Source organism: Callithrix jacchus, chromosome 2, assembly GCF_049354715.1.
Source record: "Callithrix jacchus isolate 240 chromosome 2, calJac240_pri, whole genome shotgun sequence".
Classification (NCBI taxonomy): Eukaryota; Metazoa; Chordata; class Mammalia; order Primates; family Cebidae; genus Callithrix; species Callithrix jacchus.
Window position 1 is genome coordinate 67,247,650 of NC_133503.1, and position 22,611 is coordinate 67,270,260.

Below are 22,611 nucleotides of genomic sequence, written 5' to 3' on the forward strand. Positions count from 1 at the left end.
TGAGAGAGACATTGCTGACCTGGATCTAGAGGTTTACAAATTGATTTCTTTCTTTTTTTTTTTTTTCTTTTTTTTGAGAGAAGGAAAGAAAAAAAAATAAGGAGAGGAAGAAAGAGGAGAAAGAGGGAGGGTGAACGGAAATATTGCTTTATTCTGAAAAAAAAAATGGGTGTTAATAATGGCCAATCAATGTTTCATTTAAACCTATGAGTAGGTGTGATGTGGTATTGACAAGAATGTACATTTTGTGTATTTGAAGTGGAGAGCTCTATAAATTTTCATTAAGTTTACTTGTTCCGGATCTGAGTTCGAGTCCTTGATATCCTTATTAATTTTCTGTCTCATTGAATCTAAGTCTCTATGTATCTGGGTGTTAGGATTGTTAGCTCTTGTTGCATTGATCCTTTTACCACTATATCTTTGTTGCTTTAAAATCTATTTTATCCAATACGAGAATTGCAACTCCTGCTTTTTATTTATTTATTTATTTATTTATTTATTTTTGCTCTCCATTTGGTTGGTAAATCTTTCTCCATCCCTTTGTTTTGAGTCTTTGTGTATCCTTGCATGTGAAACAGGTCTGGATGTGACATGCCGTTGGGTTTTGGCTGTGTCTTTTGATTGGGGGATTTAGTGGATTTAAATTTAGGGTTACTGCCATTTGATGTTGACTGGCTGTTTTATCCATTCGTTGATGTAAATTCTTCTTTATGTTGGTGCTCTTTACTTTTTGGTATATTTTTAGAAAGGCTAATACTGGTTGTTTCTTTCTGTGTGTAATGCTTCTTTCAGAAGCTCTTGTAAAGCAGGCCTGGTGGTAATAAAATCTCTGAGCACTTGCTTGTTCATAAAAGATTTTATTTTTCCTTCAGTTGTGAAGCTTAGTTTGGCTGGATATGAAATTCTGGGCTGAAGGTTCTGTTCTTTAAGGATGTTGAATATTGGCCTCCACTCTCTTCTGGCTTGTAGAGTTTCTGCTGAGAGATCTGCTGCAAGTCTGATAGGCTTGCCTTTGTGAGTAACCTGACCTTTCTCTCTGGCTGCCCTTAGTATTTTCTCCTTTGTTTCAACCCTGGTGAATCTAACGATTATGTGCCTTGGGGTTGCTCTTCTTGTGGAATATCTTTGTGGTGTTCTCTGTATTACCTGGGGTTGAATATTGACCTGCTTTGCTAGTTTAGGAAAATTTTCCTGAATAATATCCTGAAGGGCATTTTCCAGCTTGGATTCATTCTCTCTGTTGCATTCAGGTACACCTATCAAACGTAAATTAGGTCTTTTCACATAGTCCCACATTTTTTGGAGACTTTGCTCATTCCTTTTTAACCTTTTTTCTCTAATCTTGTCTTCTTGTTTTATTTCATTAAGTTGGACTTTGACCTCTGATATCCTTTCTTCTGCTTGAACAATTCGAGTGTTTAAACCTGTGCATACTTCTCAGAGTTCATGTATTGTATTCTTCAGTTCCATTAATTCACTTATCTTCCTCTCCAAGTTGGCTATTCTCAAGAGGATTTCATCAAACCTTTTTTCAAAGTTCTTAGTTTCTTTACCTTGGGCTACAACATGTTCTTTTAACTCACAGAAGTTTCTTATTATCCATTCCTTGAAGAGTGATTCTGTCATTGGGATGCGCTCGTTCTCCGTCAAGCCTTGTTCCATTGTTGATGTGAAACTGTGATCATCTTTAGAGGGAGAGGCGTTCTGATATTGAGTATTCTCAGCCTTTTTATGCTAGTTTCTTCCCATCATTGTAAATTTATCCTCCTGTTGTCTTTGAAATTACCAACTTTCAGATTAGGTCTCTTGATTGGATGTCAAAGTTGTTAGTTCCCAGGGCCAGAACGGCGGCGTTAAGACTGATGGTGCTTTTCTGCCCAGGATTCTCCTGTCTGGTTTCCTTCTTGTGTCCGTAATAGGCGCCTCTGCCTTCCCGGGGCTCCAAACCTCGGTCAGAAGGGGAACCAGTCTTGTTTACTATGCGCCAAGAGCTGCCGCCGAGGTGCCATCACAGCTGCTGCGCCGGCCTCAGGAGTCGTGCTGGGGACCCGTGTGGGTCCTCCAAACCTCGGTTGGAAGGGGAGCCGGCCCTGTTTACTCTGCTCCGAGAGCTGCCGCGCGGAGGTACTGGTAAAGCCGCTGCGCCGGCCACAAGAGTTGCCCTGGCGACCCGTGTGGTTCCTCCACTGGGTCGCTCCGTGAGCGACCAGTATTTGTCTGAAAGTGTGGCGTCCTCTAGTTCTCTGCGCTTCCACTGAGAGCTTCAATCCCGAGATGTTAGCGATCGGCCATCTTGGATCGTTCCGCAAAATCTTAACTTAAAGAATGGTTTGGGCTTTAGCATGCCATGTACACACACTTCAGCTCACATCCGACTTCCATAGCACATCATGAAGAGGATCGGTTTTATGAAAATATTTGAGGGTTTTGCCTGTTTTCCTAAGCCTCATTTCAAATGTTGCTATTTAAACCGACTCTCTTTGAGATGCCATTATTTATAAAGATCTTTTCATCAATTGTGAATTGTTCTAACTCCACCATATCTCCACTTGTCAAAGCTTTGCTGAGTGATTGGAGCTGTTAGCTAACATGACTCTCTTGACTTCACACAATCCTGTATTTTTCCTAGGTTGTACTGCTGGGTGATAGCATAGGACAGTCAGTAGACATGACAAGAATGTTGACCCACCTCTGGGCACCGAGAAAGCATGGGTTACATGGGAAGCCATATCTAAGCAGGACTCAGTTCGTTAAATGGCCAGTTCATTAGTGAATATTTCCACGTTCAATGTTTCATGTACGATGGCCTATGCCTCTCTCTGCAAGCTCATACCAGGGGACTTAGTGAACTCATAGCAGTAGGGTGCTATGGGAATTCAGAAGGAGGGGATCTATCGTTTTATATGCTTCTAAAAGTGCAGCCTAATCCCATGAGCATAAGGAGTTACTCCAATATTCCATTACTTAGCAAGTTCCTTACATATATTTTCTAACTGAATTCCTTCACCACTCTGTGAAATTATCATTTTTACCCTTCTATGGATTAAAAAAACTGGAGGGCTAAAAGTTGATGTGCCAGCTCACCGTGGTGGTGTCAGACCTGAATCCTTACTCTCTAGCTTCCCAAATCACCAAGTACTCTTGGAACACAGTGCTTTTGTGAGTTCCAGCAGTTTCCCAATTTACTGTCTTCTATGCACTGGTTAACAAAAAGCTTGCCCGTCAAGAGTTCTGTGTTCAAGCTCTGTTCTGATGTTAAGTGATATAGGCAAACTTCTTCCCTTCTCTGGGCCCTATTTGTAAATGAGACAGCTCCTCTGCTTCTGTCTCAGGAACTGAAGCCACTTGCTGAGAAAGTGACTGCTATCCCATGAATAATATTACCAGGGATCAAATAGCTACTATGTAGTGAGCACTTTCTCAGTGTCAGGCACTGTGCTTCCTACTTGATGAGCAACATCTTGTGTATCTTCAGATAACTCTGTGAGGCTAAGGAAAATGAGAATGGGAAAGAGCAGCTTTGGAAGAGCCACACAGCTGGTGGGGAGGGAGCTGGGGTCTGGCTGCCTGCCTCTCCCTGGGGATGCACAGGTCAACGGTTGCAGGAAGATCCCAGAAACAGCAAGTGGAATTTTGGACACACAGCTCAAGTGTTTCTCAGGAACTCAGACTTACTCAAAATTGTTTTTTTGTAAAGGATCAGCTTGTTTTTGTTTTTGTTATTTCACTTAATCTGTCATGGACTAATGTGTCTGTAAGACACAGTAACAATGGATTTCTAGGATAAAGTGATTGTGAAGAGATTTCTAGAAAGTGCTTGAATGTTGCACAATGTTAAGTGTAAACACTCCTGTTAATTTCTCTTTTGAATCTTCTTCAAGAAGAAAAAAGGAGGTCGAAAAGACTGGAAGATTAGGCAGAAGAAGATACTGGAGATAGGCTGCAGCTTTGGAGGAGAGCAGCAGGGCACGGGCTTAGGAAAGCAACTGCTGGTGTGGAGGCTGGGAGAGGAGGGATGTCTAGAGAGGAATTTAGATGTGGCTCTAGGCTTTTAGGTGAAACCCTCATCCTTTCTTGTTTCCTTTTCAAAAGACTTCAGTGGAAACTGGGTTATTTTCCAAGGTGCTAGGGGACTGATAACGGTTTCTTTTGAATGCTACTGTGTGTTGAACGGTCCAAAGATGGGAAAAGGGGAAATGCAGCTTTTCATGGTCTCTACCATTCATTTCCTTACCCATTACAGGAGTATGTTTCCAGGCTAGACTTTTCACAAGGCAGTTCATAAGGGCATAATTGTATTGATAGTGATCAAGTTATTAATAATGGTAATAGAAATGATAATAAGAGCCATTAGCATTTATTGTATACCTAATTTGAGCCAGGTGCTGCAGGAAGCAAGTTATGCACATTTATTACACAACAGTTGTATGCTGTGGGTGTGAAATCCCTATTTTATGATTACCAACTGTATAATTTATTTTTAACTGTCAGAGGAAGGAGGGGATGAACCCTAAATCAGGGAAGTAAAAGAGCCATAAGAACTAATGGACCAAACTGCCAAACCGGGAAAGATGGAAGTGATGACAGGAGTTGATGGGAGGAAAGGACAGGCATTAGAAGAACACATAGATAAATTATGAGCTGGTTGTAGTAGTCTTTGCAGTTTCCAAGATGCCACCTGCCCACATGTGTCCTTGCCCTCTGCCATTCCTGCCCCTTTGCAGCCTCTGACTAACATGAAATCAGAGCTGGTCTGCACATGCACCCAACAGAATATAGTGGAAGTGATGGTGTGTGATTCATGAAACTAGATTGTGAAAGGCCTTATAAATTCCACGCTGATGGCTTGGATCACTTGCTCTGGAGGAGGTCAGCAGCCATGCTCTGAGTACACTCAAAGAGCTCTGAGGAGATGAGTGGGGTATGGAGAACTGCAGCCTCTCGCCAACAGATGTTTTGTGACTGCTCTCTGCACTGTTCATATAGATCCTCCGGCCCCAGCCACACCTTCAGATGACAGTAGTCCTGGCCGACCTCTATCAGCAACCTCGTAAGAGATCCCCAAGCCACAGTTGCCATGCAGAGCTACTCACAAATTCCTGACCTGTAGAAAACATGTGAGATAATAAAGCGTTAATATTGTTTTAAGTCACTACATTTTGGAGCAATAGTTATACAATCAATAATTAATATATAACAATTCTAGATGCATCTCAGGGAAACCAAATCTGGCAATCTTGTTTCTCTTGAATGGGATTTGGCCCTTCTCTCTGAACTAAGTGTGAATCCCTTAAAAAAAAATTTAAAAAAAACATTTCTTACTATTTATAATTCCAAACACCTTAGAAGATGGCTTATCCCCCTAAATGCTGGGCCTGATGGTATGACTGGGATACTTAAATGGATATTTAATTGGGTACAAGAGCTTGGTACTAGCTGTCAGGGAGAACCAAAATGCTCCATAACCAATGAAGAACATTTGGAGCTTCCCTGCTGATTCAGGAGAAAGAGGGAGGACCATGAATGAATGGAAAGGAGAGAAGGCAGATGCAGAGTTGGAGGAAGGTTTGGGGAGGCTGCCTAACTCAGTAGAACTTGTACTCAATGAAGAGTTTGTGGGTCCCCAAGAAGTAACCCTTTCTGTGCAGTTGGTTGATTGCTCAAGGGCAGCAATGGGGACCTAGGAGCTGGAGGCAGAGAACACCTGGAAACTAGGGGACGAATTTGTACTTTCACAGGTAGTGGAACTCAGGAAGGGGTGTGAAGGGATACAGGGTGTCTGAGGAGCAGGAAAGACCAACTCAGCTTCCTGCTCTGTGCCAGGAACTGATCTGAAGACACCACCCAGATAGGAACTCCTGTTCTCATGGAACCTCCCTGCCGGGGCAACTAAGTTGGATGTATAACCCCACCAACTACTCTTCCATCCACTTTGCTCTTTTGCATTATAGAAGACAAACTTTTATTTTCATGAAGGCTCAGGTCCTTATTGTGTCAGCCGAGCAGAACTGTAGTGAGCTGGATTTTGGCCTCTAGGCCAGAAATTTGCAGCCTCTGATGCTGATGGGGCATAACCAGGCATCTGAAGACCAGGGTGTGCTCTGCTTTTGCCTCTCCTGTTTTGTCTTTCTCCAACCCAGTTCTGGGCTGCACAGAAAGCTGCCAGTCACTGAGGCTCCCCCATGAACCTGTGTAATATTGGCCTACTGAGGTGAACAAAACTCACAAAAGTTTACGGTGTGTAAATCACGGTTATGTTTCACCCTGGGCCTCAGAGCAGAAAAGCCTGATTCCCTCTTAAGAGTTGTAAGTGGAAACAGCTTTTCTTCAGTGTCAGAAGAGTTTTAAGATTGTAGCAAACACATGAGAGGCAAGGCAGGCACAGCACCCTCTCTCTTGGGAATGGGCTTGAAAGCTCGGATGGGGGCTTCACAGTGACCTTACGCACTTCTCCAGGGATCCAGGACCACAGGACAGCCACAGTACCACCGTGGCTGAATGGCTGGACAGTTCTACAGTCATGGATAACAGAGGCCAAATCCAGGTCTTCCCATGGAAGCAGGATTTTCTTACCCTTCACCACCCCCTGTCGTACCCTTCCTCACCTATCTCAGTAGCAGTGTTCTAACCTGACCGATTTTATTTCACACTATGTTTTCACATAATCAGATCCCACTGCCAGGTTGTCAGGCCTTCCTGCTTCCACCTTCTCTGTTCTGCAATTCTTACCTATAGTTCTCAAAGTAGCTGCAATGGCAGCCCTCCACACACCGCTGCAGAGTTCCCACAGGCCTTGGGAACCCCTGTGGCTTTGCTCTCATCTCTGTTACTTACTGCTGACACATCTCTCTCCCCTATAGAGGGTAAGCTCTAGAGATTATGTTTTATTCATCATAATGACAGTTATGATTTAGGGGCTAGGTCAGGAGCCCAGATATGTCATTGCAAATTCTCCACACGGCAACTGCTCCCTTTCCTTCCATTTTACCCTAAGGAAACTAGGTTCAAAAGAGCTAAGTGCTTTGTCCAAGGTCTCATTTAGGAGAAACAGGGTTGGGAGTTGAGCGTGGACCTTCTGTCTTTGGAATTGAGGTATTTTGCTCTTATTCTGTATTGTTTGCTGCAAATGGGCATCAACCAGGAGTTTGGAAAGATAATTTTAGCGCCCCGAGGTTGCCCTCTCCTCATCCTGGAAACCCTGGACCAAAGAGCACTTTGAAACCTGAAGGAGTAGAGGAATCTTTTGAAAGCTCTCGGACAGAGACCAGATATTAAGTCCCCTTGGGAGGATTTTTAAAAGTTTCCAACCAAAAAGCAAATCTTACAAATCATTGAGAAAAAAGAAACATTTGCTCAGCATTTTCTTAAACAGAACAATTTTTTTTGCAATGATTAAGTGCACACTACCATCTAAGTTTCAAATACTCCCACAAAAATTCACTTTATTTACATCCATTGGAAGTAATGTCATAATTCACTGTTCAATTCAAAAGGTACATCTCTTAAAAATATTTAGAACAGAGAGATTCCCCAAAGAAGTGTCAGACACATATTAATATGACCACCATTAATGTAAATAGAATCACAACACTTTAACACTGTGCTAGTTTAAAGCTAGAATCTAAAAGAAAAATAGAATTTAAATGATAAAGAACTCTGATTAAATGTTAGCCTTTGGGCTTACTTTTTATGTCTGAGAGCTTGTTGCTAGTACCATCTATTTGAGTGTGATCACCAAAGAATGTTTTTCTTGTTCTGTCTAAAAACAGACAAAAATGCTATGATTGATTGAGTCACGTTTTGCTGAGCTGGAACATTAATCCTGCATCTGTAACATCAAGGAATGGTCATTGGTAGGGACTGATTAAACCTGGGAGGCAGCTTTTACCCTTTCAACTATTACACGGCTATTGAAAATATTGAGTAAGATCTTTACCTATTACCTGGAGGGAACGTTCATGATGCATCGCTAGGTACAAAAACTGATTTGCAGTGCCATGCATAAAGTGTGTCTATTTTTAAAAAATAGAATAAGACAAGAGCTCTCTATATATCTTTAGATATTTGTATAAACCTGGGAAAATACATGTAAGAGTCTCTACCAGCCAGATGCTTGGTGACATTGGTGGTAGATTTATTAACTTTTTCTTTATATACTTAAGAAAATTACTTCATTTGTTACAAAAAGCACATGTTGCCTTTGTACTAAAAACAACAATGAAATGGAATTTAAGAAACCTGTCGTTGCCATGAGTTTCACTGGAGGGTAACTTTTTTCTAGGTTCCTTCTCAAAAATGCTTCTGGCTTACTGCCTGAACTGCACGTAAATGTGGGCCTTCCCCAGTCTGCTATGACTTTATTTCTTCATTTGTTAGCTTCTGTATTGCCTGCCTTTCTGTGCCGGAGTCTCAGCCCCATGAAAACGAAAACCTAGCTTGGTTTATAATGGAATTCATGGCATTTAAGAGGGTATCTGGCCAATGGAGAAACTCAATATATTTATCTTTATCTATCTTTATTTTGCAGAGGTTTAATGTTTTGCCCAGGGTCCCAACCACTTTTAACGACAAAGTAATAATTTGTTCATATAATAAACAAACACTTATTTAACATATACACAGACCCTGGGCTAGGCTTTTGGCATATGACAAGAAGCAGGAATAAGAAAATTAATAGGATTTCTGCTCTCAGGGAGCATGTCCTCTACTTATGGGAAGAGAACTGAACTGGCATAGTTCTTTGTTCCTGTGTTAAACAATGCAGGGGCCCAGCAAAAACTAACTTAGCTGCATGCTACACAAAACACTTGATTCTAAGGTAAGATGGTAAACCAAACAGTGTGCTTTACAGAACTAACAGTTTTCTTATCACGAGTTGCTTTAAGACCCCTGCCTTTCTTTGCACACCAATCCAAGATAGTATGTGATAAACTCTGCCCAATTTCAATCAGTTCTCTACCTTGCAAAATCTGCCTTAAAATCATCTGTCTCAGGGCCTAAAACTCTGCAAATATATTTTCGAGATGGAGTTTCACTCTTTTCACCCAGGCTGGAGTGTAATGGCGCGATCTCGACTCACTGCAACCTTTGTCTCCTGGGTTCAGGTGATCCTCCTACCCCAGCCTCCTGAGTAGCTGGGATTACAGGTGTGTGCTACCTTGCCTGGCCAGAAATAATTTATAATTTCACTGCCCAATGATAATTACTGGTGATATTTTGTGGCCTAGCTTTTTATATATTAATACATAATCAATATGACATACTTTGAAACAGTAAGTGCTATTTAAATCCATATATATATTCTTTCATTTTTTTTTTTGAGATGGAGTCTTGTTCTGTCACCCAGGCTGGGGTGCAGTGGTGTGATCTCTGCCTCCTGGAGCCCATCAGCACACCCAGCTAATTTTTGTATTTTTAGTAGAAACAGCATTTCACCATGCTGCCCAGGCTGATCTTGAACTCCTAACCTCAGATGATCCACCCGCCTCGGTCTCCCAAACTGCTGGGATTACAGGCATGAGGCACTGTGCCCAGCCACAAATATATATATATTTTTAATTCCCATTTTCAGTACATTACTGAGATTCTGTTAAGTTTGTCCTGTCCTTTTTGTAGAACTTCTGGTACACCTAGTTTTGCTTGATAAACAGGTTTTTCTGGTAGTCGTTTGGGGCTCCCATAGTTGACAGGGAGATAAACGATATTTAAGTAGGCAAATAAATCAACAAGATTTTATCAGAAATGACTCAGTTCTATGCTGAAGAAGGGGGTGATAACAGAGAGTGACAGAGAATGGAGTGGGGGGCATGGTACACGAAGTATAGCTCTAGTGACCAGAGAAGATGACTTGTAAGCTGAGACTTGAGTGACGAGAAGGTGGGATTCTGGGATAACCTGAGAATTTCCAGTAGAGGCACCAATGACTTTGGAAGCCTTGAGATGGGCTAGAAGGGCATAATCAAAAATATAAAGCCTGTGTTCCTAGAATGCAGCAGACCAGGGAGAGATGTCATGGAGTCAAGCAACAACTAGAACGCAGAACGTACGAAGCCTCACAGGCCTCAATAAGAAGTTTGGATTTCATTCTAGGAGCACTGGAAAGCCATGGGCATTTGAAGCAGGGAGTAACTATCAATGGATAATTTAAAAATAGCTGAAAATAGGACTCATTCAAATGCATAGTAAGAACACACCAAAGATTTATTTAACTCATTAACAAGGAAAGCAGCAGGATGATAGAGTTGGTTCAAAGAGTACTTGAGGAACTGAGATGTATATGACCCATTGGGAAAGGCATGCTGAAATAAAATTGCTAAGCTAGAGACACAACCGTTTCATGTCCTACAGGGCAATAACATCCTAACTTTTGCAGTTATCTTTTCTGTTTCAGATAAAAATCGTTTGCATTTGCATTGTGGTAGACACTTACATGTTGCCCAGCATCTGAGCTCAACTTCTTCTGTCCAGTCTTTCTTCTTTCTCTTCCTTTATACGCATGGTGACCCCAAGAGCAGCCTCATGTAGGTGCATCTCCATTTCAGAGTCAGAGTCCTGGAGAACCCAAGCAGCATCATGCATATCTACAGCTCAGAAGTCTACAGGTTAATTTGCAACATCACAGAGCTCGAGCCTTAATAAATAGTAAACAGCAAGTCAAATAAAGGTGCATCTGCTAGAGAATTAATTTTTTGTTATCATTATATTAAATAATTGGATGAGCTCATTAGACAGCCAACTTTTTGCATGGTTTTCATGTTTTGGATACTTGTTTGTTTGTTTGTTTGTTTGTTTTTTGAGACAGAGTCTCGCTCTGTTGCCCAGGCTGGAGTATAGTGGCAGGATCTCAGCTCACTGTAACCTTCGTGTCCCGGGTTCAAGCAATTCTGCTGCCTCAGCCTCCCCCAATAGCTGGGATTACAGGTGCATACCACCACACCAAACAATTTTTTGCATTTTTAGTAGAGACAGGATTTTACCGGGTAAAATCCTGGCCAGATTGGTCTAGAACTCCTGACCTCAAATGATCTGCCTATCTCTGCCTCCCAAAGTCCTGGGATTAAGGCATGAGCCACCATGCCCAGCCTCATTTTTCTAAATTGGAAAATGGAAGCTCTGAGAAATGCTCGAGTCACAGTTCTGGAAAGTAGCAACTCCAGAGTTGTCTCCTACATAGCCCTATTCCTCTGATGGCAACAGCCCTCAAGGTTCTTTCCTTGCCCGAACTGCCCATTGTGCCATTGAGGTGGCAAGGAAAGACACCAGCTAATTCTTCCAGACCCCTAGGTGACTTCTCGACAGAACATGCAATACATAGGAATGCAATTCAAATGTAATCAGTCTATTGTGTAGGATTACCTCTTTGAGTATGCAAAGATATATGCACAAAGATGTTAGTTGCAGCATTGTTAATAATAGCAAAAACTTCTATCCATTCTAAGCATCTAACTCTAGGACAGTGGTTATAAAAATGGTAATTTCTTTATTCTGCAAAAACTTAAATAATTGTTAAAAATAGAATATAAAGCATTTGTTATCTGCGCTGATGAGGAAAGGTGCTCACATTAATGGATAAAGATTACAGGTGGATTATCATTTTTATCCCATTTTACAAAACCTCAAATCTAATCATTATGTGTTTGAATAACAGAAATATCTAGAAGGATACTCAGAAAAAATTACGATGATTATTTCTGAGTAATGGAAGAAGACAGGAATGTTCGCTTTTAATTTATACAACTGTATTATTATTATTATTATTATTATTATTTTTAAATAGAGACAGGGTTTCACCATATTGGTCAGGCTGATCTTGAACTCTGAACCTCAGGTGATCCACCCACCTTGGCCTCCCAAAGTGCTGGGATTACAGGCATGAGCCACTGTGCCCAGCCCTATAACTGTATTTTTTTTTTTAATTCACAATGAACACATATAACTTTTTTTAAAAATTGAGGTAAAATTCATGTAACATAAAATTCATGACTTTCACAATTATAAAACATACTATTCAGTGGTTTTTAGTACATTCACAAAGTTGTGCAACTATCATCACTATCTAATTATAGCACTTTTTTTTTTTTCAACCTAAAATGAAACCCTATACCCAATGAGAAGTCACTTCTTATTTCCTTCTTTCCCTGGCAACCACTAAGCTCCTCTCTGTTTCTATGGACTTGTCTATTCTGGACATTTCATATAATGAAAACATATAAAATGTGGCCTTGGCTGGGTACGGTGGCTTGTGCCTGTAATCCCAACATTTTGGAAGGCCAGGGTGGGAGAATCTCTTGAGCTCAGAAGTTAGAGACCAGCCTTGTCAACACAGGGAGACCTTATCTTTAGCAAAAATGAAAAAATTCACTGGGCATAGTGGCATGTGCCTGCAGTCCATTTACTCAGGAGGCTGAGGCAGGAGTATCACTTGAGCCTGGGAGAATGGGACTGAGGTGAGCTATGATAATGCCATGGCACTGCAGCCTGGGTGACAGAGGAAGACCCCATCTAATAAGACAAATGTGGCCTTTAGTGACTGACTTCTCTCATTTAGCATAATATTTTAGAGGATCAGCTATGCTGTAGCATGTGTCAGTACTTCATTCCTTTTTTATGGCTGAATAATATTCCGTTGTGTGGATAGGCCACATTTTGCCTATCTGTTCATCAGTTGATGGACATTTGAGTTGTTTCTACATTTTGGCCATTATAAATAAGACTGCTATGAACATTTGCATACAATGTTATGCAGCTAAGGCAAATAAAAGTCCCACCAGTAATAAACAAGGGTCCTGATTTCTCCATGTTCTTACCATCTTTTGTTCTTTTATTTGACAGAATTGGAGGGTGGATGGTGTGAAGTGATCTCTGAAGGGTATGATGTGGTATCTTGATGTTGTTTTGATTTTTGAGGGTGGAGGGTGTGAAGTGATCTCTGAAGGGTAATGATGTGATATCTTGATGTTGTTTTGATTTTTGTTTCTTTAATGACCATTGATGTTCTACATTTTCTCACGTGCTTGTTGGCATTTGTATATCTTCTTTGGAGAAATGTCTATACAATTCTTTGCCCATTTTAAAATCAACTTGTCTTTTTGTTGTTGAGTTGCAAGAGTTCTTCATATATTCTGCATACCAGACCCCTATCAGATATATGATTTGACAGCATTTTCTCCCATTCTGTGGGCTATGCTGTCACTTTCTTGATAGTATCCTTGATGCATGAAAGTTCTTAATTTCAGTGAAGCCCAATTTGTCTATTTTTTAAATTGTTTGTGCTTTTGGCATCGTATATAATAATTCATTGTCAAATCCAAGGCCAAGAAGATTTACCCTATATTTCCATTCAGGAGTTTCATAGTTTTAGCTCTTCCATTTAGATCTTTGATTTATTGTGAGTTTATTTTTTTTTTTTTTTTTTTTTTTTTGAGACAGAGTCTTGCTCTGTCACCCAGGCTGGAGTGCAGTGGCACGATCTCGGCTCACTGCATTCAACCACTGTCTCTCAAGTTTAAGTGATTCTTCTGCCTCAGCCTCCTGAGTAGCCGGGATTACAGGCATGCACTACCATGTCTGGCTAATTTTGTATTTTTTTTTTTTTTTAGATGGGGTTTCACCGTGATGGCCAGACTGGTCTTGAACTCCTGACCTCAGGTGATCCACCTACCTCGGCCTCCCAAAGTGCTAGGATTGCAGGTGTGAGCCACCGCACCCGGCCTCATTTTGTATTTTTTAAGTAGAGACAGGGTTTCTCCATGTTGGTCAGGCTGGTCTCAAACTCCCGACCTCAGGTGATCCACCCTCCTCAGCTTCCTAAAGTGCTGGGATTACAGGCATGAGCCACTGTACCTGGCCATACTGTGAGTTGATTTTTGTACATGGTATGAGGTAGGGGTCCAGTTTCATTCTTTTTTATGTAAGTATGGAGTTGTCCCAGTGCCCTCTTTTGAAAAGATAATTCTTCCTCCTTGAATGGTCTTGGGCCCCTTGTCGAAAGTCAATTGACCATCAAACTGAGGTTTCATTTTAGGACTTTCAATTCTATTCTATTGATCTGTATGCGTGTCCTTATGCCAGTACCATATTAATGCTGCCTTGTAGTAAGTTCTGATATAGGGAGGTGTGAGTTTTCGTACAGTCATCTTTTTCAAGATTGTTTTAGATAATCAAAGTCCCTTGCAATTCCCTGCAAATTTGAGAATTGACTTTTCCTTTTTTTTTCTTTGCATAAAAGTCACTGGAATTTTAATAAAGATTGCATTGCGTCTGCTGGTCACTTTGGGGAGTATTGCCATCTCAAAAATATTGTCTTCTAATACAAGAACATGAGATGCCTTTGCATTTATTTAGGTCTTCTTTATTGAGCAGTGTTCTGTTATTTCAGGTACAGAATTTTTACACCTCCTTTTTACATTTTTTTTCTGCTTCCATTTCTTTGTTACCCGAGCCCATCTGGAGCTCACCCTACCCTGGGAGGCTCAGCTCCCCTGCTTGAGGACACTGCACACCTGCTCCAGCACGTGGCACAGGCTCTGGTCCTTAGGCGTCCTACTGGCCAAGGAGATCTTCAGCTTGTCGAGGTAGGTGTGCCCCTGGCTCCAGGAACCCTGGAGCCTCACGAGGTCAGGGGCGCCCTTGTAGAACTCCACCAGCAGCAGCATCTCGTGAAGGATGTCATTGGTCAGGAAGCTGTCCTGGACGTAGGCCATCTCCACGTCCATGGGGATGGCTAGTCACTCTGCCTTTGCTCGGGAGGAGGCATCACCCAGAAAGGTGAGATCTTGGATTCGGGGCCTGGGTTGCCAGAGTAGTAAGGAGAGCAGAGCAGGGCGAGACAGGGCTGGAAGCCGTCGCTGGAGCCCTGAAGCCACAGCTGGTAGTCCATCTGCACGTCGATGTCCTGCAGGGACGGCAGCGCCGGGCTGTGCGGGTGGCTGTGGTACGAGCCCACCAGGGACAGGCCCCGCAGGAACAGGCTCTGATAGATCTCCTCTTCAATGGCAGCTGCAGTCTCTGCGTCCCCTAGCCGGCTCCTACAGGGGAAGGCTCTGAGCACCGTCAGCATCTGGCTGTTGATGTCCCAGCGGCCCCCCCAGGTAACCTACGACTTTACTTCGAGTCAGGTGGCTGCCGAAGTCCAGCAGGAACAGCACGTTGCTGGAAACAGCCACGTTGGACGGCTGGAACTTGATGGCTGCAAAGGACGTGACTTCCACCAGGGTGTGGAGGTTCCTGGCAGAGTCGCGGCTACCCAGCATGCAGTAGCGGACTGGGACCCGGATCTTGCTGTCTACCCGCTTGCCCAGGGTTGTGGCCTCCGTGGGCAGGCTCTGAGGGGCTCTTCCCCGGTGCTCTCCGACTCTGGTCCTCTGCTGAGACCCCTGCCAGAACCTCCTCCTCCTCTTCCTCCATCAGCAACTCCTCCTCCTCCCCTTCGCTGGCGGGGCTCTCATCAGCAGCAGTGGTGTATGCAGCTGGTGCAGCCGGAGCCAGGTGGGTTTGTGCTTGTCTAGTTTCTGGCCTTTGTACTTGACAGAGGCCCAGCCGCAGCCCGACTTCTTGGCAGGGTTCACCAGCTTCTTGCAGTGGGTGGCCCAGGCGCTGGGTGAGTTGAAGACCTGCCCCGTCTCCTGCCGCATGATCCTTCCGTCCGGCTGCAGGTCCCCCAGGAACTTCTTCCCCAGAGAGTAGATGGACAGCACCCCCGCGCCGGGCTCCAGCAGCACGTCTTTGAGGAGCACCCGCAGCGTGACATATTTTTTTTAGACAGAAACTCACTCTGTCACCTAGCTGGAGTACAGTGATGCAATCTCAGCTCACTGTAACTTCTGCTCCTGGGTTCAGCGTGACCACTGCCGCCGCCTCTTCCGCTGCCGCAGCAGCCTCCGCCGCCACCGCGGCCGCTGCCCGCTCCCGCATTCGGCCACTCCTGGTCCTCGGCCTCCGCCTCGTCCTGGTCCTCCTCCGGCACCTCCTCGCCCGCGCCGCCAGCCGGGGACAGCTGCTCCGGAGCCGCCGCCTGCGGCTTCCCCTAAAATTTATTTCTAAATATTTTATTCTTTTAGATGCTATTGTAAATAAAATTGTTTTCTTAATTTTAGTTTTAAATCGTCATCGTTAGTGTATAGAAATACAACTGGTTATTGTGAGTTTATCTTTTATCCTGCAACTTTGCTAAAATTCTTTGCTTATGAGATATGAAAGTTTCTTTTTATGTGTATTCTTTGGTATATTCTACATATAAGATAGTAGCTTTAGTAACTAGAAATAGTTTTACCTCTGTTTTTTCCAACTTGGATGCCTTTTATTTCTTTTTATTGCTAAATGCCATGGCTCAAACTTCCAGTACTGTCAAAGAGAAGTGGCAGGTGTGGACGCTATGTCTTGTTTCCAATCTTATGGGGGGAAATTTTCAGTCTTTCACCATAAAGTATGATGTTATCTGTGGGGTTTTCATAGATACTCTTGACCAGGTTGAAGGGATTGTCTTCTATTCCTACTTCATTGGCTGTTTTCATTATGAAAGGGTGTTGGATATGTTAAATGTTTATATGGAATTATCTTCACTTCTTTATTTTAATTTTTTTCTTTTGATTTTTTTTTTTTTTTTTTTTAGACAGAAACTCACTCTGTTACCTAGCTGGAGTACAGTGATGCAATCTCAGCTCACTGTAACTTCTGCTCCTGGGTTCAAGCAGTTCTTATGCCTCAGTCTCCCAAGTATTTGGGATTAGAGGCATGTGCCACCACACCTAGCTAATTTTGTTGTATTTTCAGTAGAGACAAGGTTTCACCATATTGGCCAGGCTGGTCTTGAACTCTTAACCTCAAGTGATCCACCTGCCTTGGCCTCCCAAAGTGCTGGGATTACAGACATGAGCTATTGTGCCTGGTCTGTTTTCATTTTTGAAGAAGAATTTTGCCAGTTATAAAATTTTTGTTTGATAAGACTTTTATTGGTATGCGTGTGGGGGGAAGTTCATTTGTTTTTTCTTGAAGCACTTTAAATATGTCATTCCTCTGTCTTCTGGCTTTCATGGTTTCTGATTTAAAAATTAGCTGCTAATCTTATCAAGTCTCCCTGTACATTATTATTATTATTTTTTTAATTTTTTATTGGATTTTAGGTTTTGGGGTACATGAGCAGAGCATGCAAGACAGTTGCGTAGGTACACACATGGCAGTGTGCTTTGCTTTTCTTCTCCCCTTCACCCACATTTGGCATTTCTCCCCAGGCTATCCCTCCCCACCTCCCCCTCCCACTGGCCCTCCCCTTTTCCCCCCAATAGACCCCAGTGTTTAGTACTCCCCTTTCTGTGTCCATGTGTTCTCATTTTTCATCACCCGCCTATGAGTGAGAATATGCGGTGTTTCATTTTCTGTTCTTGTGTCAGTTTGCTGAGGATGATGTTCTCCAGATTCATCCATGTCCCTACAAATGACACAAACTCATCATTTCTGATTGCTGCATAATATTCCATGGTGTATATGTGCCACATTTTTCCAATCCAGTCAAGGACTTCATGAACAAAACACCAAAAGCATTGGCAACAAAAGCCAAAATAGACAAATGGGACCTAATGAAACTCCACAGCTTCTGCACGGCAAAAGAAACAGTCACTAGAGTGGATCGGCAACCAACAGAATGGGAAAAAATTTTTGCAGTCTACCCATCTGACAAAGGGCTGATATCCAGAATCTACAAAGAACTCAAACAGATTTACAGGAAAAAAACAAACAAGCCCATTCAAAAGTGGGCAAAGGATATGAACAGATACTTTACGAAAGAAGACATATATGAGGCCAACAATCATATGAAAAAATGCTCATCATCACTGGTCATCAGAGAGATGCAAATCAAAACCACATTGAGATACCATCTCACACCAGTTAGAATGGCGATCATTAAAAAATCTAGAGACAACAGATGCTCCCTGTACATTATGATGAATCACTTCTCTCTTTGCTGTATTCAGAATTGTGTTTGCTTTTGGCTTCAATAGTTTGGAAAACGTGTCTCAGTGATATCTTTGAGTTTATACTTCTTGGGATCCTTTGAGCTTCCTGGATATGTAGATTCATGTCGTTCATCAATTTTGGTGAAGTTTTGGCCATTATTTCTTTAAATATTCTTTCTTTCCTTTTCTCTTTTTTCTTTTGTTCTGGGATTCCTGTTGTACGTACATTGCTGTGCTTTTCCCACAGGTATCCAAAACACTGTTCATTTTCCTTCAGTACTGTTTTCTCTTTACTCCTCCAACTGGATAATCTCAATTAACCTATTGTCAAGTTTGCTGATTCTTTCTTCTGCCTACTGAAATCTGCTGTTGAATTCCTCAAAGTGAATTTATCATTTGAGTATGTGTCCTTTTCAACTCAATAATTTCTATTTAGTTCCTTTTTATAATCTGTATATCATTATTAATATGATCTGTCTGATGAGACATCATTATCATGGTTTCCTGTAGTTCTTTATACTTAATTTGAGTATATTTAAAAGAATTGCCTTAAAGTCCTCGTCTAGTTAAGTCCACTCTCTGCACTTCCTAGGGGGCAGTTTCTATTAGTTTCCTTTTTTGGGGCAGTTTCTATTAGTTTCCTTTTTTTTTTTTTTTTTTGCCTAGGCTGTACTTTCTTGTTTCTTTGCATCCTTTGCAATTTTTGGTTGAAAACTTGACATTTTGAATACTTTAATGTGGCAACTCTGCAAATCAGCAACAAGAATCCCTTTTCCTTAGGGCTTCTTCTTGCTGCTTATTGGAGTTGTTTGTTTAGTGAATTTTCTGATTTAATTTTGGAAAGTCTGCAGACTTTGTTGTGTGTGGCCCCTGAGGTCTTTGTTTCATTAACTTAGTGGTCAGCTAATGATTCAATAGAGATTTCTTTAAATGTCCAAAACTAAAAAATCTAGTATTTGTTTATAGGGTGTGTGTGTGTGTGTGTGTGTGTGTGTGTGTGTGGTGATGCAACCTTTTCCAACACTCAACAAGGCAGTTTGAACCACCTAAATTCACCTTTACAATGTTGTAGTCGCTTGGTCACTAGCTAAGGGTTATGGTAACTATAGTTAAGGGATAGTGCCTGTCCTCAGGTTGCTTATGGACTAGAGATGGAGACAGACACATTAAAAAATAGCTACAAGGCTACAAGGTGATAAGTTTCTTGGTTCTTAGATAAACAATGTTCTTTGGAAGCCCAGAGAAAGAAGACATAGTTTTACTGGGGTAAGGGAGGTAGATAAAGGCCAAGGAGTAATAGTATTTTCCAAGTGGACAATGATTTTCAGAATAAAATTGACCATGTTTGCCAAGGCAGTTTGAAGTGATGCCTGAAGGGCCGGTGCTGGGGTACTCTTAGGACATTTAAAAATCCTCATTCCACATTATATTAATGTGTAATCTTGGGCAACTTACTGAACAATGTTAAGCCTCAATTTTTTCTGTATGTGTAAAATGAAGATGATGGCTGTACATTGCATCCCAGGATTAAATACACACGAGAGGCCTGGCACACAGTATGCACTTCATAGATGTTATTTGTGATTATTATTTCACTTTACTGTTGCCCAACCATCCACAACTATTACGGCTTCTTGACTGATTTTTTTTTTTTTTTTTTCTTTTTGAGATGGAGTCTCCCTCTGTCACCCAGGCTGGAGTGAAATGGTGGGATCTTGGCTCACTGCAACTTTTACCTCCCAGGTTCAAGTAATTCTCCCACCTCAGCCTCCCAAGTAGCTGAGACTACAGGTGTGTGCCACCATGCCTGGCTAATTTTTGTATTTTTAGTAGAAACAGGGTTTCACTATGTTGGTCAGGCTGGTCTTGAACTCCTGACCTTGTGATCTGCCTGTCTCGGCCTCCCAAAGTGCTGGGATTAGAGGCATGAGCCACTGTTCCCGGCCCTCTTGACTTCTTTCTTAGTGATTTTGGGCTGCTTTGAAAAAATATCATAGACTGGGTGGCTTAAACAATGGAAACTTATTTTTCATAGTCCTACAGACTGGAATTCCGAGATTAAGGCACCAGCTGATCTGGTGTCTCATGACAGCTCTCTTCCTGATTTGTGGATGGTCAACTTCTCTTTGTAGTGTCACTTGGTGGAGAGCAGAGAGGGAGAACAAGTTCTCAATCTCTTCTTCTTCTTCTTATTTATTTATTTATTTTTGAGATGGAGTTTTGCTCTCGTTGCCTAGGATGGAGTACAGTGGGCAATTGTGGCTCACTGCAACCTCTGCCTCCTGGGTTCAAGTGATTCTCCTGCCGCAGCCTCCTAAATAGCTCGGATTACAGGTGTGTGCAACCACACCTGGCTAATTCTTGTATTTTTTGTAAAGACAGGGTTTCACCATGTTGGCCAGGCTGGTCTTGAACTCCTGATCTCAGGTGATCTGCCTGCCTTGGCATCCCAAAGAGCTGGGATTACAGGCATGAGCCACTGAGCTCAGCCCCTCACAGCTCGTCTTATAAGAGCACTGTCTTAGTTCATTTTGTGTTGCTATAACAGAAACCACAGACTGGGTAATTTATAATGAACCGAGATTTATTTCTAACAGTTCTGGGGCTAAAAAGCCCAAGAGTGAGGAGCTGCCTCTGGTGAGTGCTTTCTTGCAGTGTCACCCCATAGCAGAAAGCAGAAGGGCCAGAGAATACTCACACGTGAGAAAACAGAAGGGCTCACATTCATCCTTTCATTAGGAACTTACTCCTGAGATAACAGCGTTAATACATTCATGAGGACAGAGCCCTCATTGTGTAATCACCTCTAAAATGTTCCACTTCTCAAAGTTACATTGAAGATTAAGTTTTCAACACATCAACTTTGGGGGAGGTTTTAAACCATAGCAGGCATTTACAAGGGTTTCGCCCTTGTTAGGGTCCCATTTCCTAATACTATCACATTGGGGGTTGGGATTTCAACACGTGAATTTGCACAGTGGGTGTTTACTGGACCTCTCTGGATTTGCACTACTTAACTGCTACACAACTTTATCCATAACTCTCCACGACTGGTAATTATGGCTGCCCTCAAAAAAGGTCAAGGGCAAAACCAAGGCAGCACCGACTCTCTGGTGCCATGAAGACGGAGCTGGATTTCTAGTGTCCACGGTCTTCCTGGCTCACAGTCATTTCTGTCTGAGTGCGTTGGCTAAGAACAGGGCTTGGGAAACTACTCTCGTGGGCCTAATTGGACCTACCACCAGCTTTTGTGTGGTCCATGAGCTGCTGGTTATGGACGGGACTTACATTTTTAAACTGTTGGAAAAAAAAATAAAAAATAAAATTTTTCATAATACCAAAAATTGATATAAAATTGTAACTTTAGTTTCCATATAAAGTTTTACTGATACCCAGCTGGGCTCCCTCATTTTCACATCACCGATAGCTACTTTTGTGCTACAACAGCAGAGTTGGAGCAGTTGAGGTAGAGACTGGCAGGCAAAGCCTAAAATATTTACTACTAGACTCTTTGCAGAAAAAGTTTGCTAAGCTCTGATTTAGAGCATGGGCCCTGGAGCCAGACTGACCTAGGTTTGAGTGCTGTCTAGCTGTACCTTGGATGAGTGACTTACCTCACTGGGCCTCACCATCCTTGTCTGTACGGGAAGAATGAGAATGGCATGAGTCTCCGAGGGCTGTCAGGAGGATTAAAGAGGATAGTTAGTACAGTGCCTGGAACACAATCAGGGCCCGGTAAGGCATTAGTACTAGTGTAACGGCAATGGCAATGATCTCTATTTATTTATTCTTGAGACAGAGTCTCACTGTGTCGCCCAGGCTGGAGTGCAGTGATGTGATCTTGGCTCACTGCAACCTCTACCTCCCATGTTGAAGTCATTCTCCTGCCTCTCAAGTAGCTGGGACTACAGGCACACACCACCATGCCCAGCCAATTTTTATAGTTTTAGTGGAGACAAGGTTTTACCATATTGGCCAGGTTGGTTGTGAACTCCTGTGCTCGTGATCTGCCCACTTTTGCCTCCCAAAGTGCTGGGATTACAGGTGTGAGCTACTGCCCCTGGCTGACAATTATTATTTTTAACTGTGTCATTGGTACCATGGACACACACAAGAATGAAACTCCACCTGTACCCTTGAGATGCCCACAGTCTTGGTAGGTAGGCAACAACAAAAAAATAAGACAGTTATATAACACAGTGGGATAAATGTTAAGAGAGGAGAAAACCTAGCGGGCACAGTGGCTCACACCTATAAACCCAGCACTTTGGGAGGCCAAGGCAGGTGAATCACTTGAGGTCAGGAGTTCAAGACCAGCCTGGGGCAACATGGTGAAACCCCATCTCTACTAAAAATACAAAAAGTAGCCAAGTGTGGTGGTGGGGACTGTGATCTCACTACTCGGGAGGCTGAGGCAGGAGAATCACTTGAACCCAGGAGACAAAGGTTGCAGTGAGCCGAGATCTCGCCACTGCACTCTAGTCTGGGCACAAGAGCAAAACTCCATCTCAAAAAAAAAAAAGGAGGAAACCTAATTGCAGGAAGAGATAGATGAATGAAATAAATATGACAAATGGGTAGGAAGGGAAGCCTGGAGTGATGGGTTGGGGTAAATATTGAAGAGCAATTTCTACACTCTAGGCACTGGGCTAAATGCTTT

The 22,611-nt window shown here is 42.5% G+C and overlaps 1 pseudogene; it reads right to left on the reverse strand.

Moving 5' to 3' along the window:
• Window positions 1–14,427: 14,427 nt before the first annotated feature.
• LOC100409566 (MPN domain-containing protein pseudogene) overlaps window positions 14,428–22,611 on the reverse strand; it is a 28,615-nt pseudogene continuing 20,431 nt past the window's right edge.